The sequence below is a fragment of the Pseudophryne corroboree genome, chromosome 6 (assembly GCF_028390025.1).
Source record: "Pseudophryne corroboree isolate aPseCor3 chromosome 6, aPseCor3.hap2, whole genome shotgun sequence".
NCBI lineage: Eukaryota > Metazoa > Chordata > Amphibia > Anura > Myobatrachidae > Pseudophryne > Pseudophryne corroboree.
Window position 1 is genome coordinate 572,462,217 of NC_086449.1, and position 17,627 is coordinate 572,479,843.

General features: G+C 48.6%; 1 protein-coding gene across 1 annotated transcript in view; it reads right to left on the minus strand.

Annotated features, from left to right (window-relative positions):
- The window catches only part of SLC17A8 (solute carrier family 17 member 8), an 83,226-nt gene that overhangs the window by 51,227 nt on the left and 14,372 nt on the right, over positions 1 to 17,627 (minus strand). The window lies entirely within an intron of this gene.

Below are 17,627 nucleotides of genomic sequence, written 5' to 3' on the forward strand. Positions count from 1 at the left end.
TATCTGCACTGATGAGTACACCATCTATGTTTTACCTGTAAATGAGCCCTAGATACAGTGACCCAGAACCACAGGCATGATAACTCCTCACATGACATAGGCAAGAATCTCCTCTGGCTGGTCCCATCAAACATCTCCTTTATTATTAATAAACTATATTTATAATGTGGTTTGTAGCACTATACAGAGGGCAAAACTATAAGACAGTACAGGGTAAAACAGTACAGTACCATAAAGTAGACAAGTAACAAATTGCACTACAACTCTCAATAGCCACTGATGTAAGGAATGCAATGGAAGATACGCGTAAGCTGAAACTTGTAGCTATTAACGTGGTCTAGGTTGTCTGAAGAAACAAAAACAATGAAGGATTGGAGTCCTGGGGCAGAGAGCCCACGGAGGAGGTGTAGAGTGTAGCTGGTATGTAAGACAAGTAGGTAATGAGAGCTAGAGGGAGGAGGGCCCTGCTCATGGACCATACAATCTAAAGGTAAGACTGTTTACACTAAACTGTTCTGCAGAATCTTACCCTACTTTCGTGTTTGCGGGCTCTAATCAGCAAGTCAATTTCTAATTAAATTATGCGGATACAAGTGTTTCAGCAAAGGGTTAACAGAGAAAATAAAGCAATTAACTGTTAAGACACTGCTCTTGCAATATCGCACTGTACAGAGCAAGCCATTGCTCTCTACAGCACTGTAATATTTTTTATCCGGTAAAAAAAAAAATAGGATTTTAATTACCTACCGGTAAATCCTTTTTTCGTAGTCCGTAGGGGACACTGGGAATCCATTTAGTACCATAGGGTATAGACGTGTCCACTTGGAGCCATGGGCATTATAGAAGTTTGATAACATGTGCTGGTTTCTCCCTCTATGCCCCTCCTAGCAGACTCAGTCTAGGAAACTGTGCCCGGGGAGACGGACATACTTTGAGAGAAGGAAATAGAGAAGGAAAGTGGTGAGATTTCGAACCAGCAAAACCAGAACAAGAGGAAAGCCATGCTAACCAAACTTGAAAACAGGAATAGCAACAGCTGAACCAAACAACAGTATTTAAACAAGTAACCATGCAGGAAGAACGAAGCACCGGGCGGGTGCCCAGTAGCCCCTATGGACTACGAGAAAAGGATTTACCGGTAGGTAATTAAAATCCTATTTTCTCTTTAGTCCTAGGGGATACTGGGAATCCATTTAGTACCATGGGGAAGTACCAAAGCTCCCAAACTGGGTGGGAGAGTGCTGAGGTTCCTGCAGAACAGATTGATCAAACTGAAGGTCCTCAGGGGCCAAGGTATCAAACTTGTAAAACTTGGCAAATGTTTTTGAACCCAACAAAGTAGCTGCTCGGCAGAGGTGTAATGCCGAGACACTCTGGGCAGCCGCCCAAGAGGAACCCACTGACCTAGTAGAATTGGCAAACCTGCCGTGAAATAAGCATGCTGGATAGTAAGCCTGATCCAGCGTGCAATTGACTGCTTCGAAGCAGGACACCCAATTTTATTGGCATCATAAAGAACGAACAGTGAGTCCGATTTCCTGTGATTAGCAGTTCGCTTTACATATACATTCAAAGGCCTTACAACATCCAAAGACATTGAAGTAGCAGAGGTGTCAGTAACAGCTGGAACCACAAGTGGCTAGTTGATGTGAAACGCCGACACCACCTTAGGAAGGAATTGCTGACGAGTCCTGAGTTCAGCTCTGTCCTCATGGAAAATCAAATAGGAGCTCTTGTGAGACAACGCCCCCAGCTCCGACACGCACCTTGCCGAAGCCAAGGCCAACAGCATGACGGTCTTCCATGTAAGATACTTTACGTCTACTTCCTGTAACGGTTCAAACCAGTCCGATTGGAGGAATTTTAGAACCAAACTGAGACCCCAAGGTGCCGTGGGAGGCACAAAGGGAGGTTGGATGTGAAGAACACCTTTCAAGAACGTCTGGACCAGAGGGAGAGAAGCCAATTGTTCCCAAAAGAAAATAGACAAGGCCGAAATCTGAACTTTTATGGAGCCTAGGCGTAGGCCCACATCAACTTCCGACTGTAGAAAAAGCAGGAAACGCCCCAGATGAAATTCCACCATGGAATAATGTCTGCTTTCACAACAAGAGACATATTTCTTCCAGATACGATGGTACTGCTTTGACGTTACCTCCTTCCTGGCCTGGATTATAGTCGGGATGACCCTGTCAGGAATCCCTCTCCTGGCTAGAATCAACCGTTCAACTTCCATGCCATCAAACGTAGCCGTGGTAAGTCTTGGTCAACTAATGGGCCCTGTTGCAGAAGATCCCCTCAAAGAGGCAGAGGCCACGGATCTTCTATTAGCATCTCTAGAAGATCCGCATACAAGGCCCTTCGCGGCCAGTGTGGAGCAATGAGGATTGCATGAACTCTTTCCCTTTTTATTCTTTTGAGGATTCTTGGGATCAGAGGAATGGTAGGAAATAAGTACACTAGCTGGTAGACCCACGGAGTTGTCATAGCGTCAACCGCAACCGCTTGTGGGTCCCTCAACCTGGAACAATACAGCTTGAGTTTCTTGTTGAGTCGAGAGGCCATCATGTTGATTTGTGGATACCCCCACTGACGTGTCAGCCACTGGAACACCTTCAGGTGGAGACCCCATTCCCCTGGGTGCAGGTCATGTCTGCTGAGGAAATCTGCTTCCCAGTTGTCTACTCTCTTGGTGAAGATCGCTGACAACGCCACGGCGTGTTTTTCCGCTCAGAGGAGAATTCTTGACACCTCTGACATTGCGGCTCTGCTTTTTGTTCCGCCCTGTTGGTTTATGTACGTTACCACCGTCACATTGTCCGACTGGACTTGAATAGCCTGATTCTGAAGAAGAGATGAGGCCTGCAGAAGGGCGTTGTAGATAGTTCTGAGTTCCAGGATGTTTATTGAAAGGACGACTTCCTGACTTGACCATCTTCCCTGAAACTGTACCCCCTGGGTGACTGCACCCCAACCTCTGAGGCTTGCGTTTGTGGTTAAAAGGATCCAATTCTGAATCCCGAACCTTCGACCCTTCACTAGGTGAGATGTTTGTAGCCACCCCAGGAGGGAGATTCTGGCTTTCGGTGAGAGACGAATCCTCTGATGCATGTGAAGATGCGATCCGGACCATTTGTCCAACAGATCCAGCTAGAAGGGCCTTGCATGAAACCTTCCGTACTGAATTGCTCCGTAAGAAGCCACCATTTTCTCCAGAAGGCGGATTCATAGATGTACTGAGATTTGGGTTGGCTTCAAGACTCCCGAACCATCGACTGGATTATCATTGCCTTTTCCAAGGGAAGGAACACTCTCTGAGACTCTGTGTCCAGTATCATTCTCTGGAATTGAAGCTTCTGCATTGGTTCTAGGTGAGATTTTGGTAGGTTCAGAATCCATCCATGATCCAGGAGTAATCTGGTTGCGAGATCAATGCTCTCTAATAACTGCTCCCTGGACGCAGCCTTTATCAATAGATTGTCCAGGTAAGGAATTACGTTTACTCCTGGCTTGCGGAGTAGTATCATCATCTCTGCCATCAACTTAGTGAAGACCCTAGGTGCCATGGAGAGACCAAATGGCAGGGCCTGGAACTGGTAGTGACAGTCCTGCAGTTCAAACCGTAGATAAGCCTGATAAGGCGGCCCGATCGGAGTTTGAAGTTACACATGCTTGATATCCAGAGACACTTGGAATTCCCCCTCTCTCAGACCTGAGATCACTGCTCTCAGTGACTCCATCTTGAATTTGAACACTCGTAAGTATGGGTTTAATGACTTGAGGTTCAGAATCGGTCTTACCGAACCGTCCGGTTTCGGTACTACAAACAAGCTGGAATAGTAACCCTTAAGGTCTATGACTCAGGGATCCTAGCAAGATCTTGTCCAGATGCGACTGATGAATTTTAGCCGGGCTCCCACCTGCCTGTCCCCCAGGCATCGCGTTCCACTGTCATGCGGAAGGTTTTAAGGAGGCAGAGCATGAACTCTGTTACTGTGAACCAGCTGTCGCTGGTTTGCGTGGTTTACCTCTAGCAGCGGTAGGAGAACCTCTGGCCTTGTCCCTAAACTTGGCAGTCCGAAAGGACTGTTAATTGGGTCCTGAGTAGGCCTTCCTAGCTGACGGAGCTGCAGAAGGTAGATAGGTGGACTTACCCGCAGTAGCTCGTAAGATCCATTTGTCGAGTTCATCGCCAAATAAGGCCTCACCTCTGAAAGGCAGGCCTTCCACACCTTTTTTGAGTCCGCATCAGCAGTCCATTGACGTAGCCATAATCCCCTGCGTGCCGACACTGCCAAAGCTGTAGTGCATGCATTAAGCAAACCTTTCTCTTTAATGGCTTCCACCATAAAGTTTGCAGAGTAAAACAACGTGTTGCAGGAGTAAAACAATTTTCTCTTGAGGTAAGGTGTCTAACCCCTCAATTAAATTATCAGACCATTTAGCAATGGCTCGAGTAATCCACCCACATGCTATAGTGGGTCTCTAGGTTAACCCTGCATCTGTATACAAAGATTTGAGTGTAGTCTCAATCTTACAATCAGCTGTATCCTTTAGGGAGGCTGCACCAGGAACAGGTAGTACTATTTTACGTGAGAGCCTGGAAACTGATGTATCCACTATCGGTGGATTTTCCCATTTTTTCCTATCCTCAGGAGGAAAAGGAAAAGATGATAATACCCACCTAGAAATTTTAAATTTCTTATCTGGATTAACCCATGGTTCTTCAAACAGGGTATTTAGTTCCTTTGACACAGGAAAAGTGGCTGAGGATTTTTTCTTTATATTAAAGTAAGATTCCTCACACTCCTCTGTCACCTTATCAGGAATATTTAGGACTTCTCTTATAGAATTTATGAGAACCTCTACACCTTGCAACAGAGTACCCTCCACTATCTCTATGTCAACCTCACCGTCCTCCATTTCTGACCCTTCATTATCAGAGTCAGAATGCAGGTTATGGGCCAAAGTACATTTTTGCGGACTGAGTACCGAGTCCTTTTGCATAAACTCAGCCATAGACTGTCTTAAGTATTGCGTCTCTTTCTTATTACGAGATAATATAGTTGAGATGGTGGAAATCATCCCCCTAATGGAGTCTAGCCATGCTGGCTCCGCCCCACTAGCCTGAGAAGGGATACTACACTGAGTACACACTAGTGAACCCCCTGGAGAAGAGGAACACTGTGCCTTGCATGATACACAATCTTTGCCTGACATACTGCAGTAGTAACAGCACACACGCAGGAAAAGGTTAAAAGCACAATTAACCCACAAAGAGCCCTTCCCGAGAGACACAGAGAGAGGATAGAACCAGCACACGGCGCCCTTATCGCTAAAGCCAAGCTTAGCCGTCTCGCAGACTAGGGACCTAATTCTGAGTTTATCGCAGCAGCAAATTTGTTAGCAATTGGGCAAAACCATGGGGATCATTCCTAGTTGATCGTAGCTGTGCTAAATTTAGCACAGCTCCGATCATCTTCCCTGACATGCGGGGGGACGCCCAGCACAGGGCTTGTCCGTCCCGCATGTCAGTGCTGCCCCCCCCGCAGAAGTGTAAAGGCATCGCACAGCGGCGATGCCTTTGCACTTCAAGAGTAGCTCCCGCTCGGTCCGGCCACACCCCGTTCGGTCCGGCCACACCTGCGTTGTCCGGACCGCGCCTACAAAACGGCCCCTCCCGCCCAGCGATCGCCTCTGCCTGTCAATCAGGCAGAGGCGATCGCAGCCCTGAAACGGCCTTCGGCCATCTGGCATGCGTCGGCGCACTACGGCGCCGGCGCAGTAGAGACCTGTTCGCTCGGCTGCGAAAAACAGCAGCGAGCGAACGAGTCAAAATGACCCCCCATGTGCACTGCAGGCGGGGCAGATATAACATTTGCAGAGAGAGTTAGATTTGGGTGGGTTATTTTCTTTCTGTGCAGGGTAAATACTGGCTGCTTTATTTTTACACTGCAATTTAGATTTCAGCTTGAACACACCCCACCCAAATCTAACTCTCTCTGCACATGTTATATCAGCCCCCCCCCCCCCCCCCCCCCCGCCGCAGTGCACATGGTTTTTCCCAATAGTTAACAAATTTGCTGCTGTGATCAACTCTGAATTAGGCACTAAGTACCTAGATTAGGGATTTAGGGGGTCATTCATAGTTTATCGCTAGCTGCCATTGTTCGCAGCGCAGTGATCAGCCTAAAAATCTGCATTTCTGTGCATGCGTATGCACCGCAATGCGCAGGTGCGACGTACGGGTACAATGAGCATCGTGGGTTTGCACAGAGTGTAACGAACATTCCAGTCGCACGGCCGAACGCAGGAAGATTGACATGAAGTGGGCGTTTCTGGGTGTCAATTGACCGTTTTCAGGGAGTGCTTAGAAAAACGCAGGCGTGGCAGAAAAAACGCAGGCGTGGCTGGGCGGGTGTGTGACGTCAAAAGCCGTCCATCTGTCGTTAGAATCAACGCACACGGGGAGTAACTACAAGGCTGGTCTTGTTTTGCACAAAATGATTTTGCAGGCGCTCTGCTGCACAAGCGTTCACACTTCTGCAAAGCAAAAATACACTCCCCAGTGGGCGGCGACAATGCGTTTGCACGGCTGCTAAAAGTAGCCAGCGTGCAATCAACTCGGAATGACCCCCCGTGTGCACTGCAGGTGTGGCAGATATAACATGTGCAGAGAGAGATAGATTTTGGTGGGTTATTTTGGGGTTCACTACGGTATGTCGGCGGTCGGGCTCCCGGCGACCAGCGTCGGGAGCCCGACCGCCGGCTTACCGACAGTGTGGCGAGCGCAAATGAGCCCCTTGCGGGCTCGCTACGCGCGCCACGCTATTTTATTCTCCCTCCAGGGGGGTCGTGGACCCCCACGAGGGAGAATAAGTGTCGGTATGCCGGCTGTCGGGATCCCGGCGCCGGTATACTGTGCGCCGGGATCCCGTCAGTCGGCATACTGAAGACCACCCTTATTTTGTTTCTGTGCAGAGTAAATACTGGCTGGTTTATTTTTACATTGCAATTTAGATTTCAGTTTGAACACACCCCACCCAAATCTACTGTCTCTGCACATGTTATATCTGCCCCTTCCCCCTGCAGTGCACATGGTTTTGCCCAACTGACAACAAATTTGCTGCTATGATCAAGTCTGAATTACCCCCTTAGTACACTAGTATATAACTCCCTCCTGCTATGATCCCCTGATACCGCTGAGATAATGTGGAAGCTCTCCGGAGGAGTTGCGCATCCCTGTAGTCAGCGTCTGTGTAGCTGCAGTAGGGTAAAATGGCGCCTGTGAGCTGCTGGATCTGCTCATAGTGAAGCCCCGCCCCTTCAATGGTGCTCCGTCTTTCCGCTCTTCTTTATACTGGCTTTATGTGTCTGAGTGCATAAAATGGAGTAAGCCCCCTTTTAAGCCTGTATTGCCAGTCTGGGTACGTGTAGAAGCAGAGTGTCTCCGTACCCTAATGCCGCCATAATGGCCAGTGACCCGCCAAATGGGATGCCGGCTTAGTCCTCACCACTTCTTTCTTCTGGCTCTGTTAGGGGTGGCGGCGTGCTGCTGGAATGTACGCTCGCCGTGGAAGTAGAGTCCTGTCAGTGGGGAACGGGACCATTAACTCTTAGTGGGGTTGTCAGCACATTCAACTATGTAAAGGACAAAGTATTTAATAAGAATATTTCATTCATTCAGATCTAGGATGTGTTATTTTAGTGTTAGTGTTAGTGATCTCCTCCCAGACCTAGACTGAAGCATCCGCCAACTCCTGGACAGTCTGTGGTGCAACGTGGCGTTGGTGGATGGAGCGAGACATGATGTCCCAGATGTGCTCAATTGGATTCAGGTCTGGGGAACGGGCGGGCCAGTCCATAGCATCAATGCTTTCGTCTTGCAGGAACTGCTGACACACTCCAGCCACATGAGGTCTAGCATTGTCTTGCATTAGGAGGAACCCAGGGCCAACTGCACCAGCATATGGTCTCACAAGGGGTCTGAGGATCTCATCTCGGTACCTAATGGCAGTCAGGCTACCTCTGGCGAGCACATGGAGGGCTGTGCGGCCCCCCAAAGAAATGCCACCCCACACCATTACTGACCCACTGCTAAACCGGTCATGCTGGAGGATGTTGCAGGCAGCAGAACGTTCTCCTTGGCGTCTCCAGACTCTGTCACGTCTGTCACATGTGCTCAGTGAGAACCTGCTTTCATCTCCATGCTCTGGACACTACGCTGACAGACACAGCAAACCTTCTTGCCACAGTTCGCATTGATGTGCCATCCTGGATGAGCTGCACTACCTGAACCACTTGTGTGGGTTGAAGACTCCGTCTCATGCTACCACTAGAGTGAAAGCACTGCCAGCTTTCAAAAGTGACCAAAACATCAGCCAGAAAGCATAGGAGCTGAGAAGTGGGCTGTGGTCACCACCTGCAGAACAACTCCTTTATTGGGGGTGTCTTGCTAATTGCCTATAATTCCCACCTGTTGTCTATTCCATTTGCACAACAGCATGTGAAATTGATTGTCAATCAGTGTTGCTTCCTAAGTGGACAGTTTGATTTCACAGAAGTGTGATTGACTTGGAGTTACATTGTGTTGTTTAAGTGTTCCCTTTATTTTTTTGAGCAGTGTATATATATATATATATATATATATATATATATATATATACATACATACATACATATAATACACATTACATTCTTATACAACGTTTTTTGGTTGTTATTTATTACATGCAGGTAACAGCTGACAACCCTACTATTATATACACATGAGTATTCATTTTAGATTAGTGTACTATTCTCATTGTTCCTAGGCTATCCATCACACTATTCCTTGCCTTTGCCCTACATATTCTGATTCCTACAACTCGAGGTATCCTTATTTCATGATAATAATTGCTTTTCCGAGACTGCTGCTGAGTTTCCTGACTGGGATGCGGTCAAGATGCCGCCGGCCGGAATCCCGGCGGTTGAAATACCGACGCCAGAATCCCGACCGCCACAATCCCGACATATTCTCCCTCCGTGGGTGTCCACGACACCCATAGAGGGAGAATATAATAGTGTGCCGAGCGTAGCGAGGCACCGTGCCCGCAGCGTGGCGAGCCCGCAAGGGGCTGCGTTCCGCTCGCCACCCCTGTCGGGATTGTGTGGTCGGGATTCCGGTGTCGGTATTTCGACCGCCGGGATTCCGGCCGGCGGCATTTAGTACTGATCCCTCCTGACTGATGCACTCTGCTCTCTCACTGACCATCTGGATTCATATAAATCCAGACCCATAGTAATTTACTGCAATCGTTCTGCTTTTTGACCCACTACATCTATTCAATATATACGAACATTGCTAGTTTATCTAGATATTCCAGCCATGTTACCTGGCCGGCACATTGAGCTTCTCCAGCTATGTTTCCTGTACATCTTATAAGATGTACATCCAGTATATCCAGTTCCTTAATCCAGTTACCTGCACAGTCTATTCATCTATACTTGTACAGATCTGTTACTTGTGCAGCTTATTTACAACCATTGCCAGAAGATCCAGTTACTGTACTTCAACCCTGTTATCTGCACATCCTATTCCTATCACTGCCAGTGCCAGGACTGCTGCTGCCAGATCTGTTGCAATTCTGTTATTTATACAGTTTTCTACAACCATTGTAAGTGTATCCAGTAAATCTAGCCCTGCATCTGTGCCATCTCATTGCACCAGTGTTATAGGTATCGGTATGGGATCCTGGCGATCAGGAGACCAACGCTGGGAACCCAACAGCCAGAATCCCGGCAGCGAGTGGGCCTGGTGGCGACCGACACTATTATATTCCCCCTGGGGTGGTGGCATGGACCACCACCCAAGTGGGAATATCGAGCTTGGTTTGGGATTCCGGCCGCTGGCATTTCCCTGGCTGTTGGGATTCCAGCGTTGGTATCCTGACTGCCAGGACCCAGACAGCCGCCAATTTAACCACATACTGTGCTACACTAGTGTTGCTTTCTGCTCGGACTGGTTTTTACTGCCTGCCTGTCCAGACTGGCTTTCAGTCACTGGGGTACTTTATCCGAACTTTGTATTCATCAACTTTGAGCCACTTTATTGAGCAAAGTCTTCCAAATTCATTCCAACCTTTCAGAGCCGGCCATAACCAATATGACGCCCTAGGCAAGATTTTGGCTGGTGCCCCCTAGCACCACCACTAGTTCTGCTTCTGACCCGGCACCCCTTTCCCATCACCATTATATAATATAATAGTGTCCCTTCTTCATGTTACATCACACAGTAGTACCACTTTAACTTATATACATTACTAATCACAGTAGTGCTCATTATTATTATTATTATTATCCTTTATTTCTATGGCGCCACAAGGGTTCCGCAGCGCCCAATTACAGAGTACATATGCACATAATCAAAACAGCAAAACAGTGACTTACAGTTGAAGACAATATAGGACAATACAGGGTAGCTAAGCATAACTACATCAGTAGACGACACTGAGCTAAGTATCAAGGTGGCTGAAAACTGCGTGATTTGAGCAGTTGAGGATTATGATAAAGTAAGAAAAGGATAATCACATGAGGGAAGAGGGCCCTACTCTTGAGAGCTTACATTCTAAGGGGAGGGGTAGACAGATAGGGGTGACACAGATGGGGTACATAGAGAGCGTGGAACAGAGGGTTAGGATGAGATTTGGCTGGGTAAGGTAAAGAAGTGGGTATTGAGAGCCCGTTTGAAGTTTTGTAGAGAGGTGGAGAGTCTGAGGGGAAGAGGTAGAGAATTCCAGAGTAAGGGAGCAGCACGTGAAAAAATAAGAATTTACTCACCGGTAATTCTATTTCTCGTAGTCCGTAGTGGATGCTGGGGACTCCGTAAGGACCATGGGAATAGCGGGCTCCGCAGGAGACTGGGCACTCTAAAGAAAGATTTAATACTATCTGGTGTGCACTGGCTCCTCCCTCTATGCCCCTCCTCCAGACCTCAGTTAAGGAAACTGTGCCCGGAAGAGCTGACATTACAAGGAAAGGATTTTGAAATCCAGGGTAAGACTCATACCAGCCACACCAATCACACCGTATAACTTGTGATAAACTTACCCAGTTAACAGTATGAACAAACAACAGAGCATCAACCAATGGATGTCAACATAACATAACCCTTTATCAAGCAATAACTATATACACGTATTGCAGAAAGTCTGCACTAGGGACGGGCGCCCAGCATCCACTACGAACTACGAGAAATAGAATTACCGGTGAGTAAATTCTTATTTTCTCTAACGTCCTAGTGGATGCTGGGGACTCCGTAAGGACCATGGGGATTATACCAAAGCTCCCAAACGGGCGGGAGAGTGCGGATGACTCTGCAGCACCGAATGGGCAAACACCAGGTCCTCCTCAGCCAGGGTATCAAACTTGTAGAACTTTGCAAATGTGTTTGAACCCGACCAAGTAGCAGCTCGGCAAAGCTGTAATGCCGAGACCCCTCGGGCAGCCGCCCAAGAAGAGCCCACCTTCCTTGTGGAATGGGCTTTTACTGATTTTGGATGCGGCAATCCAGCCGCAGAATGAGCCTGCTGAATCGTGTTACAGATCCAGCGAGCAATGGTTTTCTTTGAAGCAGGAGCACCCAGCTTGCTGGATGCATACAGAATAAACAGCGAGTCAGTCTTCCTGACTCCAGCCATCCTAGCAACATAGATCTTCAAAGCCCTGACTACATCAAGCAACTTGGAATCCTCCAAGTCACGAGTAGCCGCAGGCACCACAATAGGTTGGTTCAGATGAAAAGCTGACACCACCTTTGGCAGAAACTGCGGACGAGTTCGCAATTCTGCCCTGTCCATATGGAAAACCAGATAGGGGCTTTTACATGACAAAACCGCCAATTCTGACACACGCCTAGCTGAGGCTAGGGCCAACAGCATGACCACTTTCCACGTGAGATACTTTAGTTCCACCGTCTTAAGTGGCTCGAACCAGTGGGATTTCAGGAAACTCAAGACCATGTTAAGATCCCAAGGTGCCACTGGTGGCACAAAAGGAGGCTGAATATGCAGCACTCCCTTAACAAACGTCTGAACCTCAGGCAGTGAAGCCAGTTCTTTTTGAAAGAAAATGGATAGGGCCGAAATCTGGACCTTTATGGACCCTAATTTCAGGCCCAAAGTCACCCCCGCCTGTAGGAAGTGCAGGAATCGACCCAGTTGGAATTCCTCTGTAGGGGCCATCCTGGCCTCACACCAAGCAACATATTTTCGCCATATACGCTGATAATGTTTTGCTGTCACGTCCTTCCTAGCCTTTATCAGCGTAGGAATAACTGCTTCCGGAATGCCCTTTTCTGCTAGGATCCGGTGTTCAACCGCCATGCCGTCATCAAACGCAGCCGCGGTAAGTCTTGGAACAGACAGGGCCCTATTTGTAACAGGTCCTGTCTGAGAGGCAGAGGCCACGGGTCCTCTGTGATAATTTCTTGCAATTCCGGGTACCAATCCGGAACAATGAGTATTGTTCTCACTCCTCTTCTTCTTACAATTCTCAGCACCTTTGGTATGAGAGGAAGAGGAGGAAACACATAGACCGACTGGAACACCCACGGTGTTACTAGTGCGTCCACAGCTATCGCCTGAGGGTCCCTTGACCTGGCGCAATATCTTTTTAGCTTTTTGTTGAGACGGGACGCCATCATGTCCACCTGTGGCAGTTCCCATCGATTTGCAATCTGCGTGAAGACTTCCTGATGAAGTCCCCACTCTCCCGGGTGGAGGTCGTGTCTGCTGAGGAAGTCTGCTTCCCAGTTGTCCACTCCCGGAATGAACACTGCTGACAGTGCTAGTACGTGATTCTCCGCCCACCGAAGAATCCTGGTGGCTTCTGCCATTGCCACCCTGCTTCTTGTGCCGCCCTGGCGGTTCACATGGGCCACTGCCGTGATGTTGTCTGACTGAATCAGCACTGGTTGGTTTCGAAGCAGAGGCTCCGCTTGACTCAGGGCGTTGTATATGGCCCTTAGCTCCAGGATATTGATGTGCAAACAAGTCTCCTGACTTGACCACAACCCTTGGAAGTTTCTTCCTTGAGTGACTGCCCCCCACCCTCGGAGGCTTGCATCCGTGGTCACCAGGACCCAGTCCTGTATGCCGAATCTGCGGCCCTCGAGGAGGTGAGCACCTTGTAGCCACCACAGAAGAGACACCCTGGCCCTGGGGGACAGGGTGATCATCCGATGCATCTGAAGATGTGATCCGGACCACTTGTCCAGCAGGTCCCACTGAAAGATCCTCGCGTGGAACCTGCCGAAGGGAATGGCTTCGTAAGACGCCACCATCTTTCCCAGGACTCGTGTGCAGTGATGCACGGACACCTGTTTTGGCTTTAGGAGGTCTCTGACCAGAGTCACGAGCTCCTGAGCCTTCTCCTCCGGGAGAAACACCTTCTTCTGGTCTGTGTCCAGAATCATGCCCAGGAAGGGCAGACGCGTCGCAGGAATCAGCTGCGACTTTGGAATGTTCAGAATCCAGCCGTGCTGACGCAACACTTCTTGAGAGTGTGCTACACTGATCAGCAACTGCTCCCTGGACCTCGCCTTTATGAGGAGATCATCCAAGTATGGGATAATTGTAAACCCTTGCTTCCGAAGGAGCACCATCATCTCCGCCATCACTTTGGTAAACACTCTCGGTGCCGTGGACAGGCCGAACGGCAACGTCTGGAATTGGTAATGACAGTCACGTACCACAAACCTGAGGTACTCCTGATGAGGCGGATAAATGGGGACATGCAAGTAAGCATCCTTGATGTCTAGCGACACCATAAAATCCCCTTCCTCCAGGCTTGCAATGACCGCTCTGAGCGATTCCATTTTGAACTTTAATTTCTTCAGATAAAAGTTCAGGGATTTTAAATTTAAAATGGGTCTGACCGAACCGTCCGGTTTCGGTACCACAAACATAGTGGAATAGTAGCCCCTTCCCCGTTGAAGGGGGCGGGACCTCTACCACCACTTTCTGGAGAAAAAGTTTGTGAATTGCCACCACCACTTTCTGGAGAAAAAGTTTGTGAATTGCCTCCACCACTATCGCCCTTTCCATGGGGGAAGCTGGTAAGGCCGATTTCAGGAAACTGTGAGGGGGCATCACCTCGAATTCCAGCTTGTATCCCTGAGACACAATTTGTATAGCCCAAGGATCCACCTGTGAGCGAACCCACTGGTGGCTGAAATGTCGGAGACGCGTGCCCACCGCTCCTGGCTCCGCCTGTGGAGCCCCAGCGTCATGCGGTGGACTTAGTGGAAGCGGGGGAAGACTTTTGTTCCTGGGAACTAGCTGCGTGGTGCAGCTTTTTTCCTCTACCCCTACCTCTGGCAAGAAAGGACGCACCTCTGACCTTCTTGCTCCTCTGAGAACGAAAGGACTGCATTTGGTAATACGGTGCTTTCTTAGGTTGTGGAGGGACATAAGGCAAGAAATTTGACTTCCCAGCCGTAGCTGTGGAAACGAGGTTCGAGAGACCGTCCCCAAACAATTCCTCACCCTTATAAGGTAAAACCTTCACGTGTTTTTTAGAGTCGGTATCCCCTGTTGCCGAGTCCACAGGACCCTTCTGGCAGAAATGGACATAGCGTTAACTCTAGAGCCCAGCAGGCAAATGTCCCTCTGGGCATCCCGCATATATAGGACCGCGTCCTTGATATGTGCCAGGATCAGTAGAACAGTGTCCCTGTCCAGGGTATCTAACTCCTCAGACAGAGAATCCGTCCATGCAGCTACTGCACTACACATCCAGGCCGAAGCAATTGCTGGCCTCAGCAGTGTGCCAGAATGTGTATAAACTGACTTCAGGATATCTTCCTGCTTTCGATCAGCAGGATCCTCTAAGGCGGCCGTATCCGGAAACGGCAGGGCCACCTTTTTAGACAAGCGTGTCAATGCCTTGTCTACCCTAGGGGAGGATTCCCAGCGTAACCTGTCCGTTGTCGGGAAAGGATACGCCATGAGTAATCTCTTGGAAACGATCACCTTCCTGTCAGGGGAATCCCATGCTTTTTCACATAATTCATTTAATTCATGGGAAGGGGGAAAAGTCACTTCATGCTTTTTCTCCCCATACATATAAATCCTCTTGTCAGGGACAGGATTTTCCTCAGAAATGTGTAATACATCCTTCATAGCTACAATCATGTAGCGGATGGCTTTAGTCATTTTAGGCTGCAACTTTGCCTCATCGTCATCGACACTGGAGTCAGACTCCGTGTCGACATCTGTGTCAACTATCTGGGATAGTGTGCGCTTTTGGGACCCTGAGGGCCTCTGCGCTGCAGGAGCAGGCATGGGTTGAGACCCTGCCTGTCCCCCGGTTACAGTTTTATCCAACCTGTTATGCAAGGAGTTTACATTATCATTTAACACCTTCCACATATCCATCCAATCAGGTGTCGGCACCGTCGGCGGCGACACCACACTCAGCTGCACTTGTTCTGCCTCCACGTATCCTTCCTCATCAAACATGTCGACACAGGCGTACCGACACACAGCACACACACAGGGAATGCTCTGACTGAGGACAGGACCCCACAAAAGGCTTTTGGGGAGACAGAGAGAGAGTATGCCAGCACACACCCCAGCGCTATATAACCCAGGGATTACACAGTACCTTAGTGTTTACCCTGTAGCTGCTGTTAATATATGTATATATACTGCGCCTAAATTTATGTCCCCCCCCCCCTCTCTTTTTTACCCTCTAATGCACCTGAATACTGCAGGGGAGAGCCTGGGGAGCGTCCTTCCAGCGGAGCTGTGAAGAGAAAATGGCGCTGGTGTGCTGAGGAAGAAGGCCCCGCCCCCTCAGCGGCGGGCTTCTGTCCCGCTTAAATGTATAAAAAATGGTGGGGGCTCTGGCATATATACAGTCCCAGACTGTATATATGTCTCTTTTTGCCAAAAAAAGGTATTTAATTGCTGCCCAGGGCGCCCCCCCCCCTGCGCCCTGCACCCTACAGTGACTGGAGTGTGCGGTGTGCTGTGGGAGCAATGGCGCACAGCTGCAGTGCTGTGCGCTACCTTAAGTGAAGACAGGAGTCTTCAGCCGTCGATTTCGATGTCTTCATGCTTCTGCTGCTTCTGTTCTTCTGGCTCTGCGAGGGGGACGGCGGCGCGGCTCCGGGAACGGACGATCAAGGTTAGGTACCTGTGTTCGATCCCTCTGGAGCTAATGGTGTCCAGTAGCCTAAGAAGCGCTACCTAGCTGCCGTGAGTAGGTTTGCTTCTCTCTCCTCCGTCCCTCGTAGCAGAGAGTCTGTTGCCAGCAGAAGCTCTCTGAAAACAAAAAACCTAACAAAATACTTTCTTATCTAGCAAGCTCAGGAGAGCCCACTAGGAGCACCCAGCTCGGCCGGGCACAGATTCTAACTGAGGTCTGGAGGAGGGGCATAGAGGGAGGAGCCAGTGCACACCAGATAGTATTAAATCTTTTTTTAGAGTGCCCAGTCTCCTGCGGAGCCCGCTATTCCCATGGTCCTTACGGAGTCCCCAGCATCCACTAGGACGTTAGAGAAATCTTGAAGGTAGTAGTGAGAGGAAGTAATTAGTCGGCAGGAGAGTCGGTGTGCATTAGCAGAGCGAAGAGGACGGGTGTGAGAGTAAAGGGAGATAAGGTCAGAGATGTAAATGAGAGAGGAGTGGGTGAGTGCTTTGTCAGTGAGTGTGAGAAGTTTGAATTGGATTATTCACATTACATCAGACTGAATTGATCCTTATTCACATTACACCACACCATATATCTCTTTATTCACATTAGACCAAACAGTAGTGCTTTATCTATACATTACGCCACACAGTAGAGCGCCTTATACACATAATGCCACACCTTAGTAATGCCTTTATACACACAATACCACAAAGTAATGCCCCTTACACATGACACATATGACACACATTATTAATGCCCATATAAACATAATGCACCTTACACATTAGGCCACCCTTTATTCATGCCCTATACACATAATGACACACATAATGCCCCTTACACATGTCGCACATTATTAATGCATTTATACACATGACACACATAATGCCCCTTACACATACAGTATGCCAAACACTATTGCACAACGAACCTACCCACATACAGCACTCACACGGCTGCTAACACTGTGACCTTTGCCTCTGCTTGGATACATCTTGCCTTAATATGCCACATAGCTCCTGACCAGCTCTGCTAACGTTGGGCGCCTTTTTTTGCAGAAAGTGCATCTTATTTTCATTGCTATGTGACTAGAACACACAAGCAGCTTTTGCTGATTAAAATGATCATTACCATGCCTATATTCTGTGTGCGACTGTGGCTGTATCCGCATACGAAATGCTATGTTACAGTGATTTCCAGGAATACACTGTAACATAGCATTTCGTATGCAGATACAGCCGCAGTCCACACACAGAATATAGGCATGACACATATCATTTTAACCAGCAGAATCTGCTTGTGCCCCTAGGCATTCCAAATGCCTATGTATAGGGCCGGCTCTGCAACCTTTGCCTCTGCTTTCCAATTTTGTCACAGTCCCAGGGGTTGTGCCAATGCATTTTATTTGATATTACATATAATCAATAAACTATTATGAAGAAAGAAGT